This window comes from Chiloscyllium plagiosum, unplaced genomic scaffold, assembly GCF_037043375.1.
Source record: "Chiloscyllium plagiosum isolate Xiang-an unplaced genomic scaffold, Cpla_swu_hap1 HiC_scaffold_6, whole genome shotgun sequence".
Classification (NCBI taxonomy): Eukaryota; Metazoa; Chordata; class Chondrichthyes; order Orectolobiformes; family Hemiscylliidae; genus Chiloscyllium; species Chiloscyllium plagiosum.
This window is the reverse complement of record NW_028270144.1, coordinates 47609399-47637298: the sequence shown is the minus strand read 5'-3', so window position 1 is coordinate 47637298 and position 27900 is coordinate 47609399. Positions and strand designations below refer to the sequence as shown.

The window sequence follows — 27900 nt, the reverse complement described above, 5'->3', positions numbered from 1 at the left end:
CACTCAACATGAAACATTAACTCAGATTTCTCTCCAAAGACGCTGCCAGACCTGTTGTACTTTTCCAGCAATTTCTATTTTTGCCTCCATTAGGTTAATTTTCATTCCTTCTCCCCTCATCAGCTTAGCTAGCTTTGACTGGAATGCATGTGTAACATTCACCTCAGCTAGTCTCTGTTGTGTGAATTCCTCATTCGCACTATTTCTGGGGTTTAGGCAAAACCCTAATTTGTTGCCTATAGTTTTGAGCTTGCTCATGAAACTTGATTAGAAACACACACTGTTGCTATGTACCAAAACTTTACATAAATTAAAAATAATGTCTATTAGATTAGCACTCAGTTCTGGCATTGTCCTTATCATATTTTTGCACACTATTCAATGCCTTCATATCCTTTTGAAAGGGTTCCTGGAACATATGTATAATAATACACAAGAAAAACATATATACACAATGTGGAGCAAGTGAGGACTGCAGATGCTGGAGATCAGTCGAAAGTGTAGTGCTGAAAAAGCACAGCAGGTCAGGCAGCATCCAAGGAGCAGGAGAATCGATGTTTCGGGCATAAGCCCTTCATCAGAAATGTTCCTGATCCTCAGATGCTGCCTGACCTGCTGCGCTTTTCCAACAGCACACTCTCAATATCTCCACAATGTGTCAACTCAACAAAATAAGTGATAGCCATTCTCTGTTTCATTCCTCAAGGCCTTAACCAGTCAGGGTCAACCTGCCTGATTTAAAACTAAAGCTTGGCAGTGAACTGTCAGTCACCATCCAACAGATGTATTTGAATGGTATAATCTCTACTGACCAGAGTCCATTTACTAACTAGTTAGCCTTCTCCTCTTGCACAAACAAAATACTGGTCATGATACATTGTTATTTTTAAAATGGTCCTCATAGATGCACGATGCTTTGGCAAAATGTATCTTTTTCAGCCATACTTAAGATTTGTGTTGCCAAAAGCATGCCAACCAGAACTGTACACAGTACTTTAAGTGTAATCTGATCAAAGTTTAACATAGATTTAGCATAATTTCTCTACTTTTCAATAATATCCTTGCCAAAATATGCCTCAGTGCTTAATTTGGATTCACAAGTGCCATATTGGCAGGCATGGCAAATTTTAGTGCTTAGTGTGTTCGTACTTTCAGATCTTTGCTCTTGTACCCCATGTAGGTATACTTATTTCCAAAATGTGATTTCCAGTTTTCTAATTAAAATGAACCTTGAAATTTATTTGCTAATTAACTGCCCATTCTGCAAGCTTATTAATGCTTTGTTGTGCTATATTCAACTCCTTCTTGAAATCAAAAATGTTTCACAATCGACTGCTTTCACACAAATTTCTCCTCATCTGAGTCCTAAATGGCTTACTCTGCATCCTTAGATTGTGACCACTGGTTCTCAATTCCTCAAGCATTTCTTCTTACTGCACCTACCATGTCTAGAATTCAATGAAATTGAGCGAGTAAGTCTTTCACATTTATAAGCCTAAACGGCTGACTATTTTCCCTTGTACTTTTCGTTTCCATGTTTTTTTCAATTTTCTCCTTTAATGGGGACTAATTTCTTGCCCTATGACTAATGTTAAGCTGACTGGTGTATTGTTCCAGAGACCAGAAGAGTTGAGATAAAGGGCATAAAGGCAAAATGTGTTCGATGGGGGGGACTGGGGGACATGTCAGTGCCCAGGAAATGAGAGTCTTTGGCAGCTGAGTTGAGAGGTATGAGTTGGCAAGGATATTGCATGAGGAATATTGTGTGAGAGGTGGGGTGATGTGGTGTGAGGAGTGAGAGTTAGCAGGACCAATATTTGACTAAACAACTAGGACTACATCCCAGAAAACCAAGACTATGTTCTTTCTCCATTCCTAAATATTGTTGTGACATCTGTCTTTTAACATTAAGGACTGGACTTTCACAAGTCATGGAGACTCTACAGATGCTTGACAACAGTGGGTAGGAACAGGATCAAAGACCCAACCCACATTTACAACAAATTCAATTTTTAGGGGAAACCAGGCAATGCGTGACCCTCATAAGTAGGTACCATGAGCTCAGCTTGACCATGTTACTTTATTTAATCCTATGTCAGTGAGAAGAGAAAATATCTGTCCTACAAATTACAATAACTGTTTATTGGCATCAGTTCTAAGGCTATCATCAAGTGACTATGAATGCTTAGCTGATTTACACATCCTCTTATTATCCTAGAACAGTGTAAGTTCACAGATTGATTGACAGCTCTAACAGGTTATTAAAGAATCAGTTGACTTGATGTGGTGTCATGAATAAAAATCTGCTTGTTTTGATAAGTGATGAAGTACTTTACTTTTAAAGTTTTGTATGGTTCTCTATCCAATACAACATTCATTTTTTTTTTTATTAAAGTGGATGTTGTATTGGATATTTAGATCTTTATTTTATTTCAAATCAACATGGTTGCTGAGGTTTTTCCATGGTGAACACTCAATGAGTTGGGATGAAAGGCATAAAGGCAATGTGTGTTCGATTGGGGGAATATGTCATCGCAACAGATATGAGGGTTCATGGCTGCTGAATGAGGAGTTGACATGCATGTTGCATGAGGAATTTTCTTTGAGGAATGAGAGTTAGCATGACCAAACAACTTTTTGACTAAATAACTAGGACCACATCCCAGAAAACCAAGGCAGGCCTTTTAAACCTCCCATGGTGGGTGGCATCGTGGCTCATTGGTTCGCACTGCTGCCTGACAGCACCAGGACCTGGGTTCAGTTCCAACCTCGGACGACTGTGTGTCTGGAGTTTGCACATTCTCCCTGAGTCTGCACAGGATTCCTCCAGGTGATCTGGTTTCCTCCTGCCATCCAAAGATGTGCAGGTTAGGTGAATTGGCCAGGCTAAATTGCCCGCAATGTTCAGGGATGTGCAGGCTGGGTGCATTAGTCTGGGAAAAATGTTGAGTAATAGGTGAGGAAAATGGGTCTGTGTGGGATACACTTCGGAGGGTTGGTGTGGACTTGTTGGGCCAAATGGCCTGTTTCCATACTGTAGGGATTCTATGATCTGGCACTTGACAGCACTCCAATCTTCCTTTGGGATTCAAACCATCCTGCACTTGAACCATCTCCCTTGCTTTCAGTGTAATTAGGTTCTTTAATATCTCCCCACATTTTAGTTTAGAAGTGGCCATGTCATTTTGAATCCTATCTTCAAGCATCACATCCACCTGCCTCATCTCCCATATAAACACAGAAAATAATTATTTAACATTTCTGCTATTTGCTAATATTGCATGGGATTTTATCCTGGTGATCACTGAATGATACATTCCCTTCTGGATTTCCTTGTCATTTTGTTTATGTGCCTATAGAATATGTCATGTTGCCATCATAATTTAATTTCATGGTTACACTTTGTCTTGCCTGATTATTGTTAGATTTCTTCTACCATGAAAATTGATCATTTTGCTTTAATTTAAATACTTAATTCATTCATTTCTATGAATTTCTTTGAATGTTTTTTGACAGTCCTGACAAAGAACATAGAAGTAAATCCACGAAGTAAAGTCAGCCATGCATGAAGCCACAATGATTTCACGAGCCAAGCTGCTGCCTACAAATATTATTGTCCCATAAAATCACCAGGGATGACTTAACATTTACTTTAGAATCTGAATTCTGCATTAGTAATTAAAGCAGTATACTGGTAGAGACGATGCACTGCAGGTAATCATATCAGTGCTCTTCTTTAAGTAGAAGTCAATAACATTGAGTTGTTGGCAAGTATGTGCTATAGTGAATTTCTCATCATAGATTCTCATACTTCAGTTTTATTTTAATTATTTTTCTACAGAACAGATTTGGAATAAAACATTGAGGGTTTTAAAATGGACAGATACATACAATCTTTCTAGGAAGATGCATGGAAATAAAAAGTAACTAAAATTATAATATTTTTCAAAAACTGTAAATAATAAGTAGTTCATTAGCCTTTCTCAACATCTTGACACCATCCAGGAGAAAGTAGCCAGCTTAAAAATGTGTAGCTGGAAAAGCACGGCAGGTCAGGCAATATCAAAGGAATAGGAGAATCGACGTTTTGGGCATAAGCCCTTCCTATGCCTGAAACGTCGATTCTCCTACTCCTTTGATGCTGCCTGACCTGCTGCGCTTTTCCAGCAACACATTTTTAAGCTCTGATCTCCACCATCTGCAGTCCTCACTTTCTCAAAGTAGCCAGCTTGACTGGCACCAGATCCATCAGCTTGCACTGCCTCAATTACCGATGTTCAAGATGCCCAACAAAAATTCACCAAAGATCCTTAGACAGCATCTTCCAAACCCACGATCACTTCCATCTGAAAAGTCAAGGGCAGCAGATACATAGGAGCACTATGACCTGCAATGTTCCCTTCCAAGCCAGTCACTATCCTGACTTGGAAATATATCACTTCTGCTGGGTCAAATTCCTGGAATTCCCTCCCAAAGGGCATTTCAGGTGAACCTACAGCACATGAACTGCAGTAGTTAGCACTGCTGCCTCACAGCGCCAGAGACCCGGATTCAATTCCCGCCTCAGGTGACTGACTGTGTGGAGTTTGCACGTTCTCCCCGTGTCTGCGTGGGTTTCCTCCGGGTGCTCCGGTTTCCTCCCACAGTCCAAAGATGTGCAGGTCAGGTGAATTGGCCTTGCTAAATTGCCCGTAGGGTTAGGTAAGGGGTAAATGTAGGGGTATGGGTGGGTTGCGCTTCGGCGGGTCGGTGTGGACTTGTTGGGCCGAAGTGCCTGTTTCCACACTGTAATGTAATGTAATGTAATCTAATCTAATCTAATGCAGTTCACCTCCAAATTCTCAAGGGCAACTAGGGACGGGAATAAATACTGAACAGGTAGTGACATCCAGGTCCCATGAATGAATTCAAAAAGGAAACGAGTTAACCATTTGAGTCTGAAATGATTCTTCTTCAGTCTAGATTAGAGTGGTGCTGGAAAAGCACAGCAGGTCAGACAGCATCCGACGAGCAGGAAAATCACGTTTCAGGCAAAAGCCCTTCATCAGGAAAAGAGGCACCGTGCCTGCAGAGTGGAGAGACAAATGAGAGGGGGGGTGGGGGTGGGAAGAAAGTAGCATACAGTACAATAGGTGAATGGGGATGGGAATGGAGGTGATAGGTCAGAGAGGAGGGTGGAGTGGATAGGTGGAAAGGAAGATAGGCAGGTAGGACAGGTCATGGGGATGGTGCTGAGCTGGAAGGTTGGAACTGCGGTGAGGTGGGGGAAGGGGAAATGAGGAAACTGGTGAAGTCCACATTGATGCCCTGGGGTTGAAGTGTTCCAAGGCGGAAGATGAGGCGTTCTTCCTCTAGGCGTCGGGTGGTGAGGGAGCAGCAGTGGAGGAGGCCCAGGACCTGGATGTCCTCAGCAGAGTGGGAGGGGGAGTTGAAATGTTGGGCCATAGGGCAGTGGGGTTGACTGGTGCGGGTGTCCCAGAGATGTTCCCTGAAGCGCTCTGCTAGGAGGCGTCCAGTCTCCCCAATGTAGATGATTCTTCTTCAGCAGACTCTGTTCATTTCAGATTTTCAGCATCTGCAGTATTGTGCCTTTACGACAATGAGTGGGACACTGTTTTAAAATTAGAGGTTACTCTTTTACGAGAGATGAGGAGAATTTTCTCTTCTCTTGGAGGGGTTGTGTAACTTTGGAACTCTGCCACAGAAGGTGGTGGAAACAGTGCTTTTGTGTATTATTAAGACAGGTAAATAGATTCTTAAATGAAAGCAGAAAATGCTGGAGGAACTCAGCAGGTCTGGCAGCATCTTTGGAATGATCATTCTCCTCTGCTGCTGCCACCTGTAATTGGAAGCTGCTACCAACCACATCTTCTCCTCCCCTCCACTGTCACCATTCCTTCTGTGACACCCTAGTCTACTCCTCCATCACTCACAATGTTTATTCCCTCTCCCATGGCACCATCCCATGCAACCACAGGAGGTGTAATACTTGCCCATTCTCCTCCTCCTTCCTTATTTTCCGAGGTCTCAAACACAGCTCCCAGGAGAACCAGCATTTTACTTGTACTTCTTTCAGTCTAGTCTATGTATTCACTGCTCACAATGCAGCCTCTTTACATTGACAAGACCAAATGAAAGCTGGGTGACTGCTTCTTATAACACCTACACTCTGTTCATAGGAATGACCCTTCGGGGACTTACCAGGTACCTGCCTTTCCAATAAACTATTATGCTGCTCCCATGCCAATTTTCTCTCCTGGGCCTGCTGCAGTGAATGAAGCTCAATGCAGCCTGGAGGAATAATATCTCATTTTGCACTTAAGCACTTTGGGACTCAAGACTGATATCAACAATTTAAGAGCATGATCTCTGTCCTCCATTTCATTTTGATACTCCTCTCACCACCCATTTCACCTTCACACTCCCCCGCCCTTCCCTTGCTCCCCAACAACACCCCTCAAAAAGCTGGGCACCATCCAGGAGAAAATAGCCAGCTTGACTGGCACCAGATCCATGAGCATGCACTGCCTCGATTTTGTGTTTTGCTGGCTTTGTTCTCAACATAGCTCAACCATTTTTTCTTTCTCACACCTTTCATTTGTACCTATTTCACATCTCTATCTCTCTTTTACCAGCATTATCATTCCCTTTGTCTTTTGCTTTGGTAACCTTCAGAGTCTATTCCGCTAGCTCCTCCTGCCCTCTTTCAACAGAATAAAAAATGCAAATTTTCAAACCCCTTTCAGTTCTGAAGAAGTCATGTTGGACTCAAAATGTTAACTCTGTTTCTGTCTCCACAGACATTGCCAGTCCTGCTACATTTCTCCAGCACTTTCTATTTTTATTTCAGATTTCCAACATCTGCACAATTCTCCTTTAATTTGAGTGGATAGGCTCTTGTTATACAGGGTACTCAAATGCTATCAGGGATAAGTGGGAATGTGGAGATCAAAGCACAAACAGATTAGCCATGATCTCAATGAATGGCAATGTGGCTTGTGGGTTTAAATGGTCTAACTCTGCTCCTTTTTTGTATGTTTGTATGGTCATAAAATAAAAAAGTCAGCTAGGAATTATTCTTAGCCCAAAATTAGCTGCAATGGGCAACTACTCTGCTAATCAGCATATTCCTGGATCTTTTATGACTTCTAACAACACCAGCCTGTGGTTATGTATTACTATAATATCGGTAAACATCCCAAGCCTCTTCACAAGAGCATTATGAAAAACAACTGGACATGAAGATTCATAAGACGAATCTAGGGCAGGTGACAAAGAGTTTGGTCAAAGAAGAAATAATTAAGCTTTTTTTTGGAAGAAACAAAGTTTTAGGGTTAGAGAAGTAAGTGTTCCATAGAGATTGATAACGCCCCACCCCCCCCAAGTAGGGTGAACGAAGTACTTGTTTGGCGCAGCGAAGAAATAATTGAGTTTGGACAAGCGCTGGGGTAGTTCGAATTTAGTGTACTTATCTGTCTGCAAAGGATCTAACATTGTGCATGTGAGTAGACAATGAATGTAACCTCAAGAATCTAGTGGAACAAAGTTTCAGGGGAACAGAGTGAAGGTCAATTATTGAGACAGTCTTAACTTTCTTTGAGTGACTTTGAGGGAATCTTAAGGCTACATTTTCAAAAAGGAAGCGTTCAAATTTTTGTAAAGGAGAGGAAAAGTTTTACAGAGATTTGGTTACTGATGTCTGCATAGGCTGGTGAATAATTAGTGGGATGTATCTTGATTACATCTGTTACTTGATGCATACTCTGGGTTGTTCACAATTTACCTCTGAACTCATTGACCTCATGTTAGTTTTGGATGTTGCAGTATGAATTACATAAGGCATATACAGAACAGCATTTAGTTTTCTAAATCCAAGTAGTAAGGTTCAGTTTGTTTAAATCATGGAATCATGCAACTTCATTCACTTTCTTAGCACCTGGGAACTCAATCTTCAGTCCTGACATCACATCCTAACACAATTTGGCACTCTTGTCCAGTATAACAGGGCTATGTTACAAGGAGGTTCATATAGAAGGAAACAGAGACAGAGAGGCAGCTAATGAGTTAAATGATTTCCCACAAGATTGGTCAGTATGCCAGCTGAAATCCAAGATTCAGGCAGTCAGTTCAAAAATCAGAATTCCTGTCATTTCAAATAGAACCTGAAATAAACTCAGCAAACATCAAGAAACACAATCACTGTTACTCATCTACTGACATGGAAATGGATGGACTGGAAGCCACAGAACTGCTTTATTTATTTAAATTTTGGTTGAATTCTTTCAAATAGCCTTCACTAGTGCATATGTTAGTACTAATACACCAGGAAATCCCACCCCGATAATGTAAATAAACTTCTTTTAAAAATTGGATATGGCCATTGCGAGCAATTAAGGTCAGCATATATTGCCTGTCCCTAACTAACCGTGAACTGAGTTGCTTGTTAAGTGCATTTCAGAGGGCAGTTAAGGTTAAAAATCTTGCCGTGGATCTGGATTTACACATAAGGAGGGATAACAGATTTCCTTCCCTAAATGACCAGATTGACTTTTACAGCAATCAATAAATGTTTTCATTGTCACCAAAACTAATATGAGCTTTTCACATTCTAAGTTTGAATTCAATCAATCGCTGTATTGGTATTTGAATTCATGACTGAGAGTATTAACTTGGGTCTTTCGATTACTAGGCCAGTGACATTGCCACTACATCACTACCTTCTTCACATGTACGATGCAGAATACCCTCAGCAGAGAAAAAAATGTTCATTCCTCAGACTTCAAAGAAATTCAGTTTTCCCATCAGGATCTTCATCAAAGAGGTTGTTGATGCAAGACAAACAGTTTACCACCTCATACAAATGTTGCCGTATTCTCACAGTCACCCCATGACATATATTGGTTCAGTGAGCTTCACAAGTGATCAGTTCAATCATCACAACGGAGTACATTGGAAAACAAGACAGAAAGCTTTCTCCCCTCAGACAGCAGACTTAAAAAGCTGATCTAGATCAGATGATTGGAAGAAATTCTTTGATGACACAAGAGATATCAATCATGCAGCAAGAAGAGCTGCTTGAGACTTGTAATATCTCACTTTGTGTATCCCAACACACAGGAAGAAAATAAGATTGAGCAGAAAGATCAACACAAAGATATCTGCAGGAGGTCAGGCAACATTTTTGACACATGAGGAGAAAAAATAATGGGATAGAAATTTGAGACATCTATCTTCAGGAGGGAAGACAATAATGCAGCAGAATAGATACTCAAACACACCAGAACAGTGAGATCCACAGAAAGATTGTGGATGGATTGTTGATGCCTGCTGTGCCTCTGAAGGCAGCTCACTCTTCTGCTGGCTCAGATTTCACACCCTGCAGGAAGTCTCTTTCAGCTTTGAGTTGGGAGTGTATGAGACTGAGATGTGAGGAGCAAGGAGACAGCATTATGGGTAAAAAACAGTCCTCACAAGAGCTGCAGGAGGCTCCTGTTCCTCCCAACTGCGCAACAATAATTCATACACTAATTTTATTTTGTAAAATATGCATCACACTGGCTCATGGTTTAACCCCTACCCACACACACCCCACCACTCCTAAACAATCTGAGCCAGACTAGTTTAGTTCCTACACCATCCATGGGCCAGTTTTTCTTAAAATAAATTATTCATGGCATGTGGTCAGCCCTTATTGCCCATCCTTGATCACCTTTTGTTCTGAACGACATAGTTAGCTTTTAATTGCATTTTTATTATCAAGTTGCATTTTGACCATCTGTTATGTTGGGATTTGAAACCATGACCCCAGAACATTAACCTGGAGTCCTTGAATTACTACAGCAGTGACATTTCCACAACACCACTACCTCACTTCTCGCCCATATAAACACACTCATTTGGCCTCTGACAGGGACTTCTCAACTGTCTGCTTTTGGGGACCACCAAGAATGTCTGAGAAATGTCCCCACAAATCTTTGCATGAGGCATTGTTGAAGCACAGGATAGTGAGTCCCAAAATTTGGCCTTGTTGTGCCCTTTCTACACTCCACAAATAGGCACAATGAGGGCCAATATCCGATCCAAAGATGGAACAACTGTCTTAAGCTGCTCATCACGACAGGCCATGGGTGGAGGCTACAAAATAAACACATTGGCAGAATTTAATCTTGGCAAAGGGAGTCTTCTCCCACTGGTTCAAGAACTGCCCAGTGTCCCTTGTCACCATTGTTAGGGAATGCTCAACAAAATTAATGGCCTGTTGGCGCCTTCCCTGGCATTCAGAACCCAGCTGAGGGGCAGAAATCCTGCCCACCCAGGGTTGCTAGTTAATCGAAGCCAACAGCTCTCCACTGTAGACAGTGCCAATAGGAAAAAAGGCTGTGGCTGGTAAAGCACCAATGGAGAGGGATAGATTGAATGAGTGATCCAGGTGATGGTTGAGTGGGGGCACAATAGGAGTTGGAAGCAGTTTGAGAGAAAGGGCAGCAGGACTGTTTTCAGTAGACTGCTCTCCCTTCCCCACCCCAATGCGTTGTCCCTCAGTCAAGCACTGACTGCTTTTTAAAAGGGGAACGTCACATCTCTGGAGTAGCCTCAGGTTGGTCTCCCCATATGGCAAAACTCCTTCACAATAGGACAAGACCCTTAAGCAGGTACTTCTCTGCCATTTATGGGCCTCAATTAGTGTTTTGCTTATTGCTCTTAATTTGACTGGACGGGAGTAAGAAAGAAGTGGTTCCTCAGTCTTCATCTTCCTGTCCATACAAATGGTCTCTGCCTACCTCCAAACTTGCTTTGATGGTGAAGGCATGAGAATTCAATTCCAGCCAATAAGTTCATAGGTCACTAGCACCTAAAATAAATATCAAACTGCTTGTGACTGATTTCTGCCATTGTCCACACTGTTTTATAGATTGTGAGTAGACACAGAATAAAACCGTGGGCGGCACCGTGGCACAGTAGTTAGCATTGCTGCACTCAGTGCCAGTCACCCAGGTTTAAATTCCCGCCTCAGGCGACTGACTGTGTGGAGTTTGCACATTCTCCCTGTCTGTGTGGGTTTCCTCCAGGTGCTCTGGCTTCCTCCCACAATCCAAAGATGTGCAGGTTAGGTGAATTGGCCATGATAAATTGCCTGTAGAGTTAGGTGTAGGGGAATGGGTCTGGGTGGGTTGCTCTTCGGAGGGTTGGTGTGGGCTTGTTGGGCCAAAGGGCCTGTTTCCCTAGTGTAAGTAATCTAATCTAAAATAGTTTGTAGAAATTATTGCCAGTGTGACAAAATAGAAGGAAATGTTTTATTGTGATGGACTATGTGTAATTAGGAAAAGTTAGTACAAGTCTGAGCAAAATGTCCATAACGGGTTGCATCTGTTCTCAGGTGGAGTGGAATGGGAATATTCTCAGCATCAAGAATCTAACAATGCAATAGGTGACAGAATCAACTCCCTTCATTAGCATTTTCCTCTGATGGTGTTGCCCTTCATCTTGCATTCTGAGTGAATGGCTTGCTTGACAAGGGTCTGATGCCACTCTTACTGTCATGTGTACACAACACATAAAACAGAAACAAAAATTACACTCCAGAAGTATTTTTTATGCATCAGGTTGTAGTTATTGTGGATATCTTGTAGCTGAACTAAATAGCCCTTTTTGTCATTCAAAGAACATTATCAATAGTAGCAATATTCCACATCAACTACAATAACACAAGAAAGTGACAGAAATAGTGAAATGGTATCCTGCATCCAAGTTGGGGCCACACATTGGTTTAAAACCTAGCTCATCGGGAATATGCAGTGCAGCATTGAGATCTGAGATGTACCTAACAGGGGGTATAGCTTGTAAGACGGAAGTCTGCACCAAATCTTGTATAAGATTGGAAACCAGGCATAAAAAGTGGCAAATAATAACTAACATTGCAAAGCGTGAGGTGGTTAATTTTGTTGGAGGAAAGAAGAGGATGTGTTTTTCCCTTCAAAGATAAGGTATAAACAGCACTTTGTCCAGCCATTAATAGCTGAGCCAGGCTCATTGCTGTGAACATGAAACTGGTTGATGTCAGGGACCTTTTTGTGTCCAGGATGAGTCTTCCACTCCAAGAAGGCCGGCCATAAGAGCCTGGAGCCAAGGAAAGTGAGGCAGACTCATCAGAGTCAGTCAGGAAGGCTCCAGCGATGGGGATACTCGATACTTAGATTCTCCACCTCAGTCTCAGATACTTACCACCCTCTAGTGCACACCTCAAAGCCTGGAAATATTGGCAGCTATTCAAGTATTAGAGTCACATCATCCAAATAGACAGCTAACAACACATTCCTTTCGATCTTGCACTGTCCACAATGTGCATAGTAGAGCACAATCAAAGACAGCAGAAGCTAACCAGAGAGTGAGACCTTCACCGAAAATGCATGCAACCTACTTCCTAGTTGGGACTTATGTTGTTCTCAACAGCGAGATGGTGTAAATCTGGAGGTACTGTAAATAGCACCTCCTGTCTTTGAAACAGAACTCCAGGTTCAAGTCCTACTCCAGGACTTGATGGTCTCGATTGTATCTTCATAGTATGGCTAAAATGTTTCAGTATCAATCTACAAATCCTTCCAAAAAAAGGGAGGCAGTGATAGCAATAGAGATTCCTGGTCAGCTATGTAGTGTTAAGAAATTAGAGCCTCAACAATCACTATCAATAGCTGCAGACTGCTGTATGTGTGTGTGAAAGTGTATGTTCCATGGCATTTGGTTTTCTTAAAAGAACTGGAGCACGCTAGTACCTCCTAACCAGATGTAAGAAAATCCATTACACAGAGTTTGTGTTGACTTGCTCTTAAGTTTTTGCTCATTGTCTACGCAGAAGTACTTACTCAATCAGCGAATATTCCCAACCCACACATGGTTTGATTTGGGTCACTCTCGATTAATAGATCACTACACTATTTAGGCAGCACTCCCCAAATATTACTTAAAATGTACTGACCAAAAATGGACAAAATAATTTTTAAAAGAATTCTTCCAGATGTTAACAATTAAAGAATAAAAAGAAAGAGTATTGCAACCTATTAGATTTATCAATAGAATGAAGTCTTCACTGCAAGTTAATTTCATAATGGTTCATCAGTCTGATGGAAAAACCAGAGGAAATATGAATATAATAGTAAAACTAATCCATTGATATCAGCCACGATGCTTAATGAAATAAGATTAATATGGCAACCCATTCAATACACTGGGGAAGAGTGGCTCTTAGCTGACATTGGTCTGTACATGTAATGTTTAGTGAATCAATTAACTTCAACTAACCAACTCAGGAAATGCTTTTAATAATGAAATATTTTCTTTATTTTTCGGTTTGGTAAGATACTCTACCACTTCTCTGCAAGCATGTAATGCAAATCTATCCAAATCGTAGTTGACTCAATACACTCACATGTGGTTTCATCACAGAACAGCATTCATAATCACGAATGTACTTTTCCCAACTCCCTGGTGAGCAATGCGTGTTCAATCTGCATGTAACCAACTTCTTTAAATGTAAATTCATTGCTAGTGAAATCTATTACCCAACAATTGTGATTTATTAGGCTATGGTTTAGACAGAACTTGAGCCTACACCATTGGTTTTAAAAAGTTGAACGTGTCTCTTAAAATAAACCATGATAACCAGAAATTGAAAAGAGCGCAGGCATCACCCGTTGCATCCCAAAACTATACATTTACATGGTGATGATAGAGTGGAGGGGTTGGAGAGAGAATCGTTTCAGGCTATTTCATGAAAAGCTAAAAGTTGTGCCATTGCTTACCAAGTACAGAGTAAGTGGCACTTGAAAGTATTACTTATGCCATTAGGACAAAGCTAAGAAATTATTTGTATCAAATTGAACAGAAGTGTGCTTTTTGTGGGTAGAAGAAGCCTGGGGAAGACATTCTACCTGCCAATCAGAGACTTGACAGCTTGTAACACTGTCAGTATATCCAGCAGAGGTTTAGGACCATTGCTGGATACAAGGTCATTGACTTGAGACCAGGTGGGGGAGGAGGGGATGGTGATTTAGTAACGAGAGCAGTGGCTGCCTCTCACTGTGTGGCTGACAACAAGTATTTGGATTCCACCAGGGTTGGTCTCTCATGCTTCACCACATGGCATGACCTTTGCTTGCTGCTGGGTTAATACCAGCAGCGATGGGATAGACCTCTTATGAGAATTAATTTCCTCCATACTGAATGGGCTCAATTAGTGGTAGGGAGGGAAGGTTGTACATAGGAGTTCCTGCCACTGAGTTAATCATGATACAGGCAGAAAAATGACAGGATTCCCACCTGCCACCCTTGCCCTTGCTGTCATCAAACATGCCACAAGAAAGGGCATCAAATTCCACACATGGAGCTGCCAAATTTTGCAAAAGGCCCGAAGATATAAAGGAATAAAGTTAATTCCAAATTCCAGCAAGCCTGCCACCCTGATAGGACCTGTAGGATATAAATTTTCGCATGTCTCTTTCCTAAGTTCCCTCATCTATAGAAATTCAACCGCAACCTACTTAACCATTATCAATTCATATGTATAGGAATACTTTAACTCAAGAAGCTGAAAGTATTACTAAGCAATACCCGTGTTGTTCAAATGAGACCCGTTAGTGATTAATGGATATTTTATCTCAAGCATTGGTACCAGAAATACAGTTATGAGGATACAAAATGCAGCAAAGATAGTAGGCTAAGTACCAGTCTTGCCTCAGTGGCAACATTCTCATTCTGAGGTCGTGGGGTCAAGGCTCTCTCCAGAGATTTGAGCACATAATAGAGACTGACACTTCAGCATAATGTACAGAGGCTATACAAGTGGAGTTCCCATCTTTTCAAGTACATGATAAGTTCAGGATTATCAGTTTGTCTTAAAATAGCTCAAAAAGTATAATCATATAAAGGCCTAAGAGAGTTATTCTGATATTTTTGCTAGCATGTCTTTAAAAAATTAACAGCTTGGTCATCTACCTTCTTGGTATTTGTGCACTTGTATTCTGACATGTTAGATGCCATGCTTCCTATATTACAATGGTATAGATGCCAAAATCTATGCCACTGGCACATGTTATGCTTGTGTTCACCAGAATTATCTAAGATGCCTTGGGTAGATTTTTGCCACCATTCCTTCTTATTGCTATCAGTCTAAGTTACTGATACCAGAGGCAAAGGGGCCTTTGACACAACCTTCAGCAGAAGATATGGCTCAGTAAACAGCAAATGTTCATTACATAATACTTAACATCTAGTTGCATTACATCTGAGATACATGATAGTTTCTTGTGAAACTTCAGAGTAAGTACACATTACTAGAAATTTGCATCAGAACAACTGATGTTTTTCTTCCTGGTACAGTTCTTTGTATATGTGAAGCTTAGCTCATGGTGGTAACTAACTATTTCATATATGATTCCAGTGTGTTCATTTCTAAAATAACTCATAGCTTTGAAGCCATTTGGAATGTCCTGAGACACTATGTGAATACAGAGATATTCTTTCCGTCTCACTGAGTAAAAATCCTGGAATTTCCTTCCTAATCTATTGTGGTTCAACCTTCAGCACAATGTCTGTAGCAATTCAAGAATGCAGCTCATCATCACTTTCTCAAAGGAAAGTAGGGATGCCCAATAAATGCTTGCCGTGCCAACAGTGCCCACAACGCATCGCATGAGCAAACAGAAAAAAAAATCTTATCAGACAATATAAATATTGCGGAAGTCAAAATCCAGATTACAACCTGGCTTTGTTTTCTTTTTAATCCTGGAGGTCAGTTGCTGAAAAAAAGGGTCTACAATGTACTTTTAGTACAAAGAATAAACTTTACTTAGTCAAGAAAAATCCTGAACTATATTACAGTCGACTAAAAGGTCAGAAGGTTATCACGACAAGTATGAGAAAAGGATTCACGATCTCAATACTTTTAGCTCAGTAAATTTTTTACAAACACCAAAATTCCAGTGAGATTTAGCATGGCCACCATGCTCTTACCCAGGCAGGCACAGCTGCATTCATTTTCCTTTCTGCAAATTACTACACATTCAGTAGAAACATTCCTTTCAGCTGGTACTTCTCCTTGAGATAGCTAAAACAAGCTGCCAAATAAACTCATTATTACGTTAATTTAGAATAATCATGATTTCTCAAACTCAGCCTCTAGCAGATTTGGAGGACTTCTTACAAGAAGTTGAAGATTTTGGCTTCCATTCTCTAGCAAATCCACAAAGAGACTGAGCAATACCATTCCAGATTATTCTGTGTCTCTATGTATCCCTGGGCCCTTGTCACTAAGCAACAGAACAGTTTCTTTGCAACTTCTTTCACTAAACCACTAATACTCACTTCTTCCCTTCAAGGGTTATAAAACCCTAATAAAATGTATGGAAACAAAAAGGCCTCCAGACCTCTCAGTACAAATGCACTATGGCAGCAATCAGGAATGGACTGTCTGGGGGGGGCAATTGAGATGAAAAACCTCACAATTTTTAAAAAGTACTTGAATGAGCAGTTGACGTGGTATAAGGCAATGGGCCCAGAGCTGGAAAATGGACGAGCATACATTTAGTGTATTTTGACAGCAGACTCAATGGGTTGAAAGATCTCTTTTGTACTGTATTACTCCATGATTCTATGAAGAATAACTGACAAATAAAACTAAAACCACATCATCACAACCTTAATAGATAAAATATAAATTAAGCTTAAATTCACACATTGTTCTCAACACTTCAATCCATGATATTACCTACTGAGGCACCTCTTAAGTAAACCTTTGATTCATATAGGTAACAGCTCAAAACATGCAGGCCTTTGCTGCAATGGGATGGTGTCCACAAATAGCCACAGATGTTGCAATACAATTAATCTGCATCTGCTGCCTCGAAGGCAGGCTTCACACAGGTTTGTGTTGCCTGGTGCTTCCTGTGTACTCAAAGCGGAGTTTAGTGGCTGCTTCTCTCAAAAGGAGCTCCACGTTTACCTGATGTTAGCAATAGTTGAAGCTAGCTTGCACAATTTAAAGGCGCCACTTTAAGGAGCTGGTTTGGGGAAGGGCGGAAAAATTCTTACTGCAGCAGGTAGTGAAATTGCTATACAGGAGAAATGAGAGTAAAATTATTCCTGGATTCTTTTTATTTTAAATTCACTCATGGGAAGTGTACGTTGCTGGCTGGTCATAATTGTATTGCCCATCCCTTGTTCCCCTTGAGAAGATGGTGAGCTTCTGCATTGAACTGCTGCAGGTTGACTACAATGCCCATAGGGAGGGAATTTGTGGAATTTGACTCAATGTGAGAGAGTATCCAGCTCTGGAAACTCAAATTTCTCATGTCTCACACAATGGCGATCTGAACCTCAGAGAAGGGTATGTTCAAAGTTCAGTGTAAGACCTTTCTATAACGTGAATCTGCCACAAACATTAGCACTGGGTCAGGAAGATGCTGTAAAGTGTCATTTCTTATTTTCTCAGTGCTGTCCTATCTCCCTGCAAGATGAAAATCTGCCCCCAGTGATTTTGGAGAAAATGAGTCTTAAACTCACCAGAATGGTGCTGGACTCCAAAGGTTTGCTTACGAGGAAAGACTACCCAAAGTCATTCTGATCAAAAGGTACTGAACTATTGAACTTTTTTTCCCAAACCAATGGAGGCAAGCATCTTCAGCAAATTTGCAACACAGTGCACTTAGTTGGGTACCTAATATTTCTGTATGCCTTGCTTGATAAACTGCCAGATGATCTTTTCATCAAAGTTTTTAAAGGCAGTATGGTCAGACAGTTGTCAATGGCCAATTATCAAGAATCCAGCCCCAATGACCTGACCTCACACTAGTGAGTAAGTGCCTCTTCAAATGACACACCTATACATGCACACATTCCGCTCATGTACTGCTCCACACACCCTTCATTCACCAACCCACAATTTCTGTTATTAAAACATAATTTTCACAAACTTTGCATCGCCCAAATACAGTGAGCACGGCCATGAGTCTCATACCTACATCACACACATTCTCACATTGCCAAACATTTGAGAATGACAGGCATATTGCTCAAACACAGTGCACCACGTTTGCCGGCTCATTTTCTATTTTCTGCAAAACGTATCACAGAATCATAGAATCCCTACAGCGTGGAAACAGGCCATTCAGCCCAACAGGTTCACACCAACCCTTCGAAGAGTAACCCACGCAGAACCATTCCCCCTACCCTATATTTACCCCTGACTAATGCATCTAACCTATACATCCCTGAACACTATGGGCAATTTAGCACAGCCAATTCACCTGACCTACACGTCTTTGTATGTGGGAGGAAATCCATGCAGACACAAGGAGAATGTGCAAACCCTACTAAGACAGTCACCAGAGGCTAGAATCGAACCCAGGTCCCTGGCACTGTGAGGCAGCTGTGCTAACCACTGAGCTACATATGGCATGAAGCCAGAGGTCAGCGGGACATGGGCACAGCTGCAGAACCCATATCTTTATCCTAGTGGAGAGGACAATGGTTGCCATGACTACTGTGGCCATCACTAAGACCTTAGCCAGCAGTGAGATTGAAACTATCGATCATGGTGGATGTCTTCATTCTTAATCCTCCTTTTACAACCATTCCCTCTTCATCCCCATTGTTTTCTCACTTACATGTTAATGATAGTGTAAGCATGCATTGAGTGGTTTCCTTCCCTCCCCACATCTTTATGCTTCCATAGTGATTTACCCCTGGCAAGTCCCCAAGAACCACAACCAGGTCAGACATTGGAAAAGCAGGAAGACAGATGAATATGAAACAGTGTCTGTCAGTCACATTCACTGTGTCACCAGTTCAGATATCAACACTGCATCCAATAAAGAGGATAGCTTAGATTGGCATCAGGGCTGGAATACTGAGCATGAATCATCTGCACCCAGGGCAGGAAATAAGACTGGCACAGATTAAGGTCACCCACAAGCTCTGCTGCAGAGGACTCTGATGTGGTCTTGAAAGGGAACCAGAGAGTAAATGCTGATGATTGTTCATAATGTATTGCTGTGCATGGGAAGGACTGGCAGAAAAATTATAGTCAACATCAAGGAGCATGGAGGAGCTGGGAGAATTGTTCCCTGAACACTCTGGGCAGAAACATTGTCTGCTGAGAGTCTTTTTCCTCCTCTATCAGCAACCTGTCCTCTCTGCCTGCCCTGCTCATCAGTAGGCCATTGCTATCCTGCAGTCCAAGGGGTTGAAAATTTCTCATTCTTGACTGCAAGTAAGTGATTTGTGCAAGATCCCTTAAGTCAATACAACGTCCTTCAGCACATCTGAAGCAATCCCTGTTAATAAAATAGTGCAAAATTAAGTAAGATATGCTAGTTATAAATATATATTTTTTATATGTTTATAAAAATGCAAGACCTGTGAAAAGTTGATAATTAAAGATGCTTGTTTCCATTGCCATTAAAAGGACCTTGCAGCAGTTTTACTGGTTCTGATGAAAAACTGAGTAGTAGTAAACAAAATTCAATCTGTAATACCATTCTTTAGAGATAAGATCAATTCAGAAACCTTTTCATAATTCAGGACCGATGGCACTATCTCAGCTCTTCCAGCCTTCCTGATCCACTTGTTAACAGTTTACTTCAGGGAAGGCTCATTCACTGGGAGATATTTGATTTATTTCAATAATTGATCATTTCAGCATATATTTTATTGTAAATCAAACAGCAACAAGAACATAATAATTCCTTGTATTTCTCCTAGTCATTGTTTATAGTTATTGCCTCAAACAAAGTGGAGTGCAGCTTCATAGTATCTTGAAAGTGGAGTTGCAAATAGATAGGATAGTGAAGAAGGCATTTGCTATATTTGCCCTTATTGGTCAGAGCACTGAGTACAGGAATTTGGAGGTCATGTTGTGGCTGTACGTGACAGTGATTAGGCCACTTTTGGAATATTGTGCGCAATTCTGGTTTCCCTCCTATAGAAAGGATGTTGTGAAACTTGAAACAATTTTGTAAAGATTTACAAGAATGTTGCCAGGGTTGGAAGGTTTGAGCTATAGGGAGAGGCTGAAAGGGCTGGGGCTGTTTTCTCTGAAGCAACAGAAACTGAGGGGTGACCTTATAGAGGTTTATAAAATCATGAGGGGCATGGATAGGGTAAATAGACAAGGTCTTTTCCCTGGGGTGGGCACTTCAGAACTAGAGGACGTAGGTTTAGGGTAGAGGGGCCAGATTTAAAAGGGACCTAAGGGGCAACTTTTTCATGCAGAGGGTGGTGCATGTATGGAATGAGCTGCCTGAGGAAGTGGTGGAGGCTGGTACAATTACAACATATAAAAGGTATCTGGATGGGTATATGAATAGGAAGGGTTTAAAGGGATATGGCACAAGTGCTGGCAAATGGGATTAGATTGATTAAGGATATCTGGTTGGCATGGACAAGTTGGACCAAAGGATCTGTTTCCATGCTGTACATCTCTATGACTTTATGACTGTAAATAGTAAGGCCTGCAAGTGTTGTGGGTACTGACTGCAGGAACCACTAATGAATTCAGTAACAGCACATGTCTTTACCATCTGTAGAATTCTGCACAGATTGGGGAATGAAGTCTGAATATAATTATATAGTGATGATAACTAAAATAATTCTACCCCTTAATTATGCGTTTTATGGGTACATGGTGTAAAACATGAGGTAAGATTTGATATTTTTAGTACTGCTGAGTATCTTTCATGAAGCCCACATGACAGAAAAAAATTAATATGGTACACTGAAATTCATAAGGAATGAGAAAAAAAGAAATGATGGTTGTTTGATACCTTCCTTCTGTTTTAAGCATAGTAATTTGATATTATGATAGAACTCACTTCAAATACCTGGTGTGAACCATCTTAACTCTTTCTGACTAATCACAGTCAGTTGATTTTACTGAAGGAGAACATTATCTGTGGTATCTGTGAATAAACAGTTTGAAGTGTGCAGCCTGGGGGTGAATGTTCCTTGTGCTGCCTTCCTCATTAGCTTGTTAGATTCTTTCCTTTGGTAATTACTTGCTTGATTGTGATCTTGACGCACCACCTCAATGCCTATTGTCCCTTATCCAACCAGTTGTGCAGTAATGCACTGCTCTACCTGAAATGACCACAGACCACACACCACACACATCGCAAATGTGCAAGACTAACCAACCTGTACAGATTTCATTTTAAGTGAGAGCATTTGAGTGCATTAAAATGACAAACTTAATCTTATTTCAAAGAGAACTCATTGCAAAGAATGAAGAAAGAGTCCAAGTTCAGTCTTGAGCTTGCAGTACTTCTCATTTGCATTATTAAAGTTAAAGAATAAGTCAGTTTAAGGGTCCTTGTAATTGTGATAGCTTGTGGCAGTTATATGTAAACATTATCTCATGTAAATCAGAGAAATATATTCCTAATGAATTATTTCCACTTTTAAATGGCAGAGCTGCAAATCCATGCATTTAATATAAATATTCATTCCTATGATTCAATTTGGGCCCTGAAATATGACACCTGACTTGCCTGTGATAGTATTACTAATTTTCCATAATTAACAGCATTTTGTTGGACCTTCTGGAGGATATACACTTCCTGCATAATTCTAATGTTAATATTTAGGCAGAGGAAGAATAAAACTGCCTCCTTATTTGCCATCGATGCAGTAGGAATATTTACTGTGATTTTTGGAGCATTTCAAATTTCAAAGTATAAGATATTTTATTGTGAATGACAACTGTTTCTACATAACGTAGTTTTGCCAAAGACAATCTATGCTTTGACAGAAAATTTTAATTTAAGGAATTTCAACACAGGGTCACACCTATGGAAACCTCGCCAATTTAAACTTGCGTTTACACTTCAACAGTTTTTATATGTCACTGACCCATCAATATTGGGTAAAGTTTAGAAGTGAGAATTATGCACAAAACAAAAATCTCAAACCAACTCAAACACACAACTGCACAGTCACATCCAATCATAAGAGAGTTGGTGAGCTTAAAGCAGGGATAAAAATCACACAACACCAGGTTATAGTCCAACAGGTTTAATTGGAAACACACTAGCTTTCGGAGCGACGCTCCTTCATCAGGTGAGCATCACACCAAAAGCTAGTGTGCTTCCAATTAAACCTATTGGACTATAACCTGGAGTTGTGTGATTTTTAACTTTGTACACCCCAGTCCAACACCGGCATCTCCGAATCATTAAAGCAGGGACATCTGCTTTGTATTGTCAATGATTTTTCATTCAAACCAATATTCAGAGAAAAAAGTACTGTATGTTTTATTTAAGGATGAGGTACATTAAATGAAAAGTTTAATCAAGATGAATTACACTTAGCAGTCTTGGTTCTATTCATATTATTTTAATATGTTTCAACTCACAATGCAGATATAAGTAAGACAACACGCACAATGGAGGTGTTGGGACTTACCTTCTAACTGTCACAAATGAATACAAGTCATATGCATTAAACGGAATCTTGATGGAGAGGATATTGGTCAGAAACTCAGTTCAGCCTTGAATAAAATTGAAAAGCAGCAACAAGCTGATGTATCATTAGAAAATCCGTCTGCCAAGAATGCTGATGGTTACACATATGCTCTAACCCTCAGTCACAATGCTTCCCATTTGCATCCATACATAGCTGGAAAGAATTCCTGCTATACTATGGACCCTGTCCCTTGGGGAGGAGGGAGAATAGCAATGACCATCTCCAAAAAAGAGGTCAGGTGAGAGTAACAGCTCTTGATATCAAGGCCACATTTGATCAGGTGTGGCCTCAAGCCCAAGCAAAACTGGCATCAATAGGAATCAAGGGGCAACCTCTCTACTGATTGGAGCCATGCCTGGCACATAAGAAGATGGTTGTGGATGTCAGAGATTCCCTTTAGTATGGAAGCATGCCATTTGGCCCAATAAGTCCAAATACTGATGAGTATCTCACCCAGACCCATTCTCCTACCCTATTACTTGACAATTACCCCTGATTAATGTTCCTAACCTACATATCCCCCAACACTATGGGCAATTTTGCAAAGCTAATTCACCTAACCTGCACATCTTTGGCTGTGGGAGGAAACCAGAGTACCCAGAGGAAACCCACACAGACACAGGGAGAATGTGCAAATTCCACACAGTCACCTGAGGCTGGAATCGAACCCAGGTCCCCAGCACTATGAGGCAGCCGTGTTAACCACTGAGCCACCATGCCGCCCTAAACCTGAGATTATTCATCTCAAATCCAGGACATCTGCGCAGGAGTTCCTCAGGGCAGTGTCCCAGGTCCAACCATCTTCAGTATGTTCAATGATATTCCCTTTGTGATTAGGTCAAAAATAGAGATATTCGCTGATGATTGCATAATATTCAGCACCATTTGTGACTCCTCAAATACTGAAGCAGTCCATGTTCAAATGTAACAAGGTCTGGATAATGTTCAGGCTTGGACTGACAAGTGGCAAGTGACATTTGCACCACACAAATAACAGGCAATATTATCTCCAACAAGAAACAATCTAACCACAGCCCTTTGATATTCAATGACACCATTGGTTTCCCCCACTATCAATATCCTAGGGGTTATCTTGACTGGAAACTGAACTGGACTCACCATATAAAAACAGTGGCTTCAAGAGCAGGTCAGAAGTGAGGAATACTGAAGTGAGTAACTCAACTTCTGATCACCATCTCCAAGACATATGTTAGGTGTGTGATGGAATACACCACACTTGCCTGGATGAGTGCAGCTCTAATAACACTCAAGAAATTTGACAGCATCCTAGACAAAGCAGTCTGCCTAATTGGTACCACATCCACAATGATTCATCCCTTCCATCACCAATGCTCAGTAGCAGCAGTGTGTACTCTCTACAAGATGAACTGCAGAAAATCACCAAAGATCCTTACACAGTACCTTCCAAACCACACCCACTTACATCTATCACGACAAAGGCAACAGATATATGGAAACATCACTACCTGCAAGTTTCCTTCCAAGATACTCACTATCCTGACCTAGAAATATATGACTATTGCTTCACTACTGCTGAGTCAAAGTCCTTGAACACCCTCCCTAACATCATTGTGGGTCTACCTCCAGCACATGGAATGCAGTGGTTCAAGATGGCAGGTCACCATCAACTAGGGATGGGCAATGAATGCTAGCGTAGCCAGTGACACCCACCTCCCATGAACATACTTTTTTAAAAATGTTACTACTACGGATATCAAATACTTTTCAAACACTGATTCTCTTGCTTCTCAGATTCTGCCTGACCGACTATGCTTTTCCAGCACCACACTCTTCACCTGCTTTAATTATTGGCTGTGTCTCCAATATTCAAAACACACATACCATCATATTTAACATTACGCAACCTACTTTTCTGGTTGTTGTTGAAGCTCCAATGATTACCAGATAGATATCTTAGTTAAAGCTTTTGGATTATATTTTCATCACAAGTATAATAAATAGTCATAGAGTCATAGTCATAGAGTCATACAGCATGGTCCGACTTGTCCACGTCGATCAAGATTTCCAAATGAAACTAGTCTCATTTGCCTGCATTTGGCATTTCCCTTTAAAATCTTTCCTATTTATGTACCTAACCAAGTGTCTTTTAATTATTGTAACTGTACCTGCATCTATCATTTCCTCTGGCAATTTATTCCACATACGAACCACCCTCTACATACCAACCAACCTTTGTGTAAAAAAGTTGACTGGCAGATTGCTTTTAAATCTTTTTCCACTCACCTTAAAAATACATTCCCTATTTTGAACTTCCTTACCCGAGGGAAAAGACCTTTGCTATTCATCTTATCTATGCCTCAAATTATCTTATAAACCTTTATAAGGTCACCGCTCAATCTCCTATGCTCCAATGAAAAATCACCAATAATTCATTTCAGCTATTGTCAGGAATTTTAATGGGATTTAGTAATGTTACATAGCGCAAGCAACCACCACACATTTCTACAATTGCAACATAAACCTCATATTTGTCAAGATGGCAGCAGAATAAGACGATCTGCATTGCTCTGCCTGTTTTTTTTCTTTTCTCTCTCTTCATTATTTTCCCCTCGAATGGACAAGCTGGTGAACCCCAGAAGCGAATCCTGGAACAGCAGCCGACACGTGGAAGTAGACCTGTAGCAGCGGCTGACAAGGGGGAAGCAATCCCAGAGCGGCAGCTGATGCAAACAGCAGGTCCTGGACTGAGGCTGGTGCAGGGATGGCAGTCCGGGAGCAGCGGCAGAGTGGGGAGACATCCGAGAGCAGTAGCCAGTGTGGGGAAACAGTCCTTGAGCAGGCGGCAGTGTAGGGAAGCAGTCCTGGATCAGTCGCCAGTGAGGGGAAGCAGTCCTGGAGCAGTGGCCAGTGAGGGGAAGCAGTCCTGGAACAGTGGCCGGTGTGGGGAAGCAGTCCTAGAGCAGTGGCCAGTGAGGGGAAGCAGTCCTGAAGCAGTGGCCGGTGGGAGGAAGCAGTCCTGGAGCAGTGGCCAGTGTAGGGAAGCAATCCTGGAGCAGTGGGCGGTGTAGGAAAACAGTCCTGGAGCAGTGGCCAGTGTGGGGACGCAGCCCTGGAGCAGTGGCCGGTGTAGGAAAGCAGTCCTGGAGCAGTGACCAGTCTAAGGAAGCAGTCCTGGAGCAGTGGCCAGTGTGGGGAAGCAGTCCTGGAGCAGTGGCCAGTGTGGGAAGCAGTCCTGGAGCAGTGGCCAGTGTAGGGAAGCAGTCCTGGAGCAGTGGCCAGTGTGTGGAAGCAGTCCTGGAGCAGTGGCCAGTGTAGGGAAGCAGTACTTCTGTACTTGAGAACTTGTGACAATAAAGGATGATCTATTCTATTCTAACAGACATTAACTGGTCATTCAACAGAAAGTTGTTATGATTGATTAAAATAGCATTGGTGGAGATCACATTTTCTTGTGTCATCAGTAAGCAATCTGAATATCAGGGATTTAGTTTATTAAAGAGATTTGAACAGGTTTGTTTCAGCAGTTTAGACTGCAACTATACACATCCTCCTTCGACTATGCTTCTTGCTGGTCTGCACAAGGCAGTTGGTCATATAAATTATAGCTAGGTCCTTGATTCATTAGAAATCAAGTTCTGAAAGCAACCAGTGGAAGACTCATTCATGATCTCAGAACAGACTTAAAGAATCAAATGGACCATTCTTGCTCGTAGGTCTATGTTCATGGTCGTGTAATATGGTGACATTAATTTCTCTTGTCAATATGTAAAACTGGTTGCATTTTCATGAGCTATTCAATTTCCCTTAGTATAATTTTTATTTTATTCTTTTTGTTATTTATCCAGCTGTTTTATTTGAATCAACTGCAATAAATATTATTGGCTGCAAAGAGCTTCGGTATCAAAGTCGCTATCAACTTAGCTCAGTTGGTAATGATCTCAGTTTGAAGCCAGAAGGTCAAGTGCACAAGCCCCAGGGAACGCTGAGTTGTCAGAATTTCGGTAGAAATGTTAAACCTAGACCCCATCTGCTCAGGTAGGCTCATGTAAAAGATACCATAGTACAATACAAGGATGAGCAGGCATTTCTAAGCTTCTCCTGGATAACACTTATCTCTCAACCAGAAGTAGTTTCTTGCTTCAGATTTCACTGTGATCAATTTTTCAATGTGAATATCATGTTCAATTATTGCCTATTATGAAGAAACGATTTGTACTTTATAACATATTTCACATGGGAGCCTATGAAATGAGGGCTGATCAAGATGGGACATTTAAGATAGGCACTCAGATAGGGCATTGTATATTAAATTAGTTTGACATCTCCAAGCAGATTATCAAAAAAAGACATGGAATAACGACTTCTGTTTATGAATTGGTGGTTTCTGAATGACAATTTTAGTCATAACACAACTCTTTGAGACAGTTTGACATTTTTCTTCCAACTCCACTGCACTTCCTTCAAATAGATTGCGTTGCTATGGATAGCCTTGTGGGTCACAGTCTGTCTGACTGTCGTGAGTAATCTGTGGAGTACTTCCTATTGAAATCTAAAACAAAAAAGCAGAAATTGCTGGGCAACCCCAGCAGATCTGGCAGCTTTTAAGGAGAGAAAGCAGAGTCAACATTTTGGGTTCAGTGACTCTTCAGGACCCCTTTGATGAAGGGTTACTGGACGTGAAACATGGAACTGCTCTCTCTCCACAAATGCTGCCAGACTTGCTGAAGTTATCCAGCAATTTCTGCAACATTTCTTTTTCAGATTTCCAGCATCGCAGTTCTTTTATTTTATTGAAGTCCAATTTGGGTTCCCTCTTTCACACATTTTCAGGAACACTAGTGACTGTAATAATAGCATTTTCTGACCTCCCCTGAATTGGAAAGTTTCATTCACTTTGCATCCAATTTCCACCGCCCTTCTCCACATTCACATGTCTATCTCCAACTCTTCATTTCTCTTCCTTTAATTCTCTCTCTCTCCATTTCTAGGGATAGGATATTGACCAGTATTCATTATCAACATACTGATCACCACAATAACCTCGTCGTCACCTTATTTATGCTCTTGTTCACAACTCACTTCCAATAAGGACTCTATTCCAATCTTTCAGTTTCTCTATCCCCATCGCTTCTGTTTGGACAATGCAAACGTATATACTAACATTTCTAATATATCTTCCATTCTTTTGAACTGAGGGGTCCCCCACAATCACTATGAACAATGATAGAACAAGCCATTGTGTCCATTCTTCTGCTCACAACCTTCCCCTCCTCCCAGAGCCATGATAGTGTTCCCCTTATCTTAACCTTCCAATTCACAAACTCCATATTCATTGGACCATCCTGACCTATTTCTGCTACCACTAAACACAGTTACACTCAGCTCTCCTCTCACTATTCCAAAGAGGCC

General features: G+C 41.1%; 1 protein-coding gene across 1 annotated transcript in view; it reads right to left on the bottom strand.

Moving 5' to 3' along the window:
- LOC122550548 (glypican-6-like) overlaps positions 1-27900 on the bottom strand; it is a 1037604-nt gene that overhangs the window by 962922 nt on the left and 46782 nt on the right. The gene's annotated exons all lie outside the window — the stretch shown is intronic.